This window comes from Limulus polyphemus, unplaced genomic scaffold (genome assembly GCF_000517525.1).
Source record: "Limulus polyphemus unplaced genomic scaffold, Limulus_polyphemus-2.1.2 Scaffold117, whole genome shotgun sequence".
NCBI classification, from domain to species: Eukaryota; Metazoa; Arthropoda; class Merostomata; order Xiphosura; family Limulidae; genus Limulus; species Limulus polyphemus.
Window position 1 is genome coordinate 819,485 of NW_013665727.1, and position 5,094 is coordinate 824,578.

Genomic DNA, 5,094 nt, shown 5'->3' on the forward strand with positions numbered 1-5,094 from the left:
CGCTAGAAACCGGGTTTCGATACCCGTGGTGGGCAGAGCACAGATAGCCCTTTGTGTATCTTTGTGTTTAACTTAAAACAAACAAACTTGACTCAATGCCTTGTAATGAGTAGTGTATTGACTAGGATAGAAATAGATGACTTTGTCTTAATCTAAACTTTTCTGAAGAACGGTTTTAAAGCAGAGAAATGATCTAAGTTTCTGGATTCTAAATTTACTAAGAATAGTGTTGTTCGAGAAAGTATATAGAAGGATGTATCTTAATAATAATTATACTTTCAAAGAATATTCCCTTCATCAAAGAAATATTATATGCTTTTATGTTAACAGTAACGTTTCTAGCAAAATTTCATCTCCTTATAAGTAACTAATTTATAGTTTCTTCCACTTACAGTTTTCCTATATGATATATCTCTTTATCACAATTTGTTCCCCGATGGATCAGCGGTCCGTTACTGAGCTTACAATGAAAAAATCCGGGGTTCGATTCCCCGCGGTGGACAACGCGTGAATAGCCAATTTTGTAACTTTGCGCTAAAAAAACAACCAACACGATCATCAGAATAGGAGATTAAAAACGTTTTGCTTAACCTCAGCATAAGAAAAAAAAAAAGGTTTTTCTTGTTAGTTTAAGGCTTTTGCATTGTTACTTCTCTGTTAAGAAAGAAATATGTTTATTCTTAGTTTTAATGATTTTGAACAGTGGTCTACTCCTAGGTATAAAATTGGGTATTTTTCTTAATTGTATACAGCCAAATATATTGGTCGCTTCATCTGAAGTTACATGTATTTTTAAATGACATTTCACCTTATAACTTTCCTCATCAAGAGAAAAAAAATTTCTGTGTCTAAACATACGTGGTTCTAAATAGTTTTTATCTAGGAAGAGAAAAACACTGAGTCTCTCTCGTTAAACTAACTTTTTTAATAGTTTCTTTATTTCTTTGTGAAAGCAGTAGCTGGGTTTTTATAAATACTGTCGTTTTTGAAGAGCGTTCTCTTCCTCTGGAGTAACAAAACTAATTGTTTTAATTCAAATGGTCTCAAAGAGACGTCTCTTCACTGAGTAGAAAAGTAGATGACGTTTTATTGATTTTAAGCTCTTTCAATGAGTGATCTCTTCACATAGAAAAATAATCAACAGGGACTTACATTCGAAATATTTTGGCAGAGCACGGTAAACACCTTTAAACAGGAAATTGTTTCTTGACTTTTAGACAGTTGGACAGTTTCTGTTCTCATTGGGCGAAAAATAATTGGTAATTTTTTGGAACTAACTCTTTTCAATGAATAGCGTCTTCATAAAGATAAAACTAGATACTTATTTCTTAACCCTAATACTTTTAGTGAATATTTTCTTCATCTTGAGTTAAATTAGATGTCTACTTCTTAACCTCCGCGCTTTCCAATTACAAGTGATCGGTTCGTTAGGATAAAATGTCTGTATCTCTTTTTTTATTTCAGTTTATTTAAAACCAAGATACAGTAAGACAGTAAGCTAAGTAATTTAAAAAGTTTAATATACTTCTTAGATATGATATCAGTGAATACAAATAAACATTGGTTTCATGTTGTGTATTTGTTTTCACTAGTTTTATACAAAGAAAATTTAATATTTTCGATCTATTTTGTTTTCTTTCTTTCTTTTTTTGAATTAAATTCCGACTTGTTTTTGCACAACCAAAAATGATAAGGAATTCTCAAAATATTATTTTTATAAGAAGACTTTGATAAAGATAAACAAATCACTTATCAAATTTGGCTATAAAAAGCATAAATGAGGATTAAGTTGTAGAAGTTTCACTTAACCTGTCAATATTTCTAATACAGTCGAAGTAGAGAAACGTGTTAACTTTCAGAACTATATATGTCAGTTTTGAAAACCAACGGTCTGACATAATTTCATTGTTAAACTCATACTTAACAATATATATTATTTGAAATCTAGCTATTTGAAATGTAGTCTTTATCCAATTAATTTAAAAGATTAATATAAGTTAATTCCACAAATGTTCAATGTGTTTTTTTTCTTTATATCAAATAATCTACTTTTAAGAAATAGCATTATGTACATATTAATAGTTTGTAATCTTTGCAATCTAATATTTGTTCTATTTGTTACTGAATAAAAATATACGTATATTCACAATGATAGCTTAACAACATGTATACCTGAATATGTATGTATGTATTAGCGTCATTGAACATTAAACACTCACTGGCAAAACTATTGATCAAGAGGCTGTGATCTCCCCTCCTCTAAACAACCCCGAGCTGTTGCATGCAATTGTCTGAGTACGAGTACCGAAACAGTTTTCTTTTTTCATTTGTCCATTTCTATCGGCTGAAGGTCATAAGTAAGCCTTAGTTTTCAACTCAAGTGCTTACTTCTAATATGCTACAAACTATAAAACGTGAACTGTACATTTAAGTTATATATTCATTGATTTGAATATACATGTGGCCTAAACAGGGCGAAAAGTCGTTCAAATTCCAATTGCCCCCATGATCATCGCCTCATCAGGCGCCCTATTCCTACGGTCCAGTTTGTTAAGCAAGGGATTTTATTTGTCTAAATAATTATTTTCGGTTCCGGATACAACACAAGTTCAAGGATGAATACCTTGCAAAACTACCAAGAAAGGGGCGTTGAAGACGTGGAACCAAGGGATCTTTGCCACCCCCAATTGTACCAAGAAAGGGGCGTTGGAGACGTGGAACCAAAGGATCTTTGCCACCCCCAATTGTACCAAGAAAGGGGCGTTGGAGACGTGGAACCAAGGGATCTTTGCCACCCCCAATTGTACCAAGAAAGGGGCGTTAAAGACGTGGAATCAAAGGATCTTTGCCACCCCAATTGTTTTTAACTAATGGAGTCATACCTATCCACTTGTTTTTACTTACATTACACAGAGATAAATATCGATGATATGATCATCTTTTTGTTTGTTCGTCCATTTATGGCACCACCACCCCATCAGATGGCCTTCACCAAGATAGAACCTTAAATCCGCCACTGAAAAATTCATGAAGGATTAGCCTCGTTCTCTAACGTTTTATGTTTTATTCAAACTTCAGTAAGATCTATATTACATGATATACTTCTTCGACTTATAGTTTTCTGAGAAAATAATTCTTTAAAAGTAAAATATGAAGTTGAAACCCAAACCCAAATTCTATTGACGTTTCGTAACTACTATACAGTTCACTCGTAGTTTCAGATTTAAAGTAGAAAGAAAACCCATCTTGTTATTTAAGTTTAGTTTCTGATATTAATAGCAAGAGATCCAAGATTACGGCATTAAAATACTTTACCAGCGTGTAAAATAAAACGACAAAATACTGTGAAATAGACATAAAGTTGAATTCACACTTTTCCAAAGAACGATTTGAATTTTTAACATCATTTCACCCACTACTGTTTTCTGTTCCTTTGTTAAGCACAAAGCTACACTTTAGGCTATCTGTGTTCTGCCTACTACAAGTATCGAACTGCCTATTTAAACATGATAAATGTGTCGGACATACTACTGAGCCATCGGTGGGGTATAATAATGTTGCTGTAAAGCTATTAAATTTGGGCACATGTACTCGTACAACACTATAATTTAATTCAAAACTGTTCATATAATAATGAATTCTTGTTATCTATTAATATAAGAAAAGTAACTTTAAATAATAAAATTAATGATCAACTTTTCAACTGAGAAGCTACAAGAAACTTATAGTCTTTTTTTTTTTAAGTTTTATTTACAGGCTTTAATTTTTGCTTTCAAATGGAAATATATATATACTATAATACATCTTGATAGTCAGAATTTCCAAACGTTTTTCTTCTATACTTTAAAGTTTAAAACGAATCCATTATCTTCTATAATTAAGAACAATTATAATTTTCGCTAGAAGATCGAGTAAACTCATAGCGCCAAAAATCCACCATAACGTTTCAGGGTTAAAGTTCATCAACGTCGATAAAAACTCAGTCTTCTCTATAAGATTCATTTTAATCTTTATCTTCGACACAAGACAAAGTAGACCACGTGCGCTAAAAAATTAAGACTTTTCCACTTCGTTTAAAAGCGCTAACTGGATGCTAGCTGGACTAATTAAATTTACTCCTACTCAAGCCAAGATAAGCAAATTTATTTGAACTGGAAAACGAGAAGAAAAAAGTAAATCTATTTACGTTGAAGTTTTCCTAAAGGTCTTTTAGTTCCAAAGTTAAATATATGGTTGTAATCGATTTAATATAATTCTTTTTACATGGTTTCAATTCGTGAAGTTCTAGCTCTTACTTCTTTGTTCATCGTAGCTATACAATGTAGACGATTTTGTGCTTACAAATCCTTCTTTAATATTATTGTTTCCATTGCAGTTTTATTAACGTACTGGTGGATTTCACAGAAATCTGCCTGCAGAATTGTGTACATGGTGTTCTGTTGTATGAAAAGAAGTGCCAATAGCAAACCTAAAGTCAGAATAGCCAAAGCTGTGTATTATTTATAGAAGAGGTTTTTATGAAAAAGGTCATCAAAGTTAAATATAACAATGTATTCATTTCTATTTATTTTATTGAATTAAAGAAGACTGAACTTGATTAAAACTTACCCTTAATCTAAACACGTATGTACAAAAACAAGATATTTCAACATTAAACAACATCATTTGACTTTCAAAACAGCGTTAGCTGTTTTACCGTCCAGTTTTACTTACTTTTGTGCAAAAATTGTACGGCTAGAAATCAAATAAGTTTTCTTTAATTATGTTTATTGAAGTCTGGGAAACTGTTGCAATAGCAACTGAAGCGTGCCAGTTCAAAATTTTGTAATTATAAAAAAATTAATTTTCTTGTTTTTAAAAAGACAAAACAGCACACTACCTACTTCAAATCCAAATATATATATTAATTTTGCACAATTTCATGCTCGGTCGAAATTATTGCTGTTTCAATGAATTTTGTTTGTGTCATGGTTGATCTAAGCTAGATTTTAATAAACTTGAATTTGAAAAGTTTCTTTTTTCTACTAGAAACATGGCAAAGTCAGCAGAGTTCATAGTGAAACACAAGTGTTGGGAAACGACGATGTTAATCTG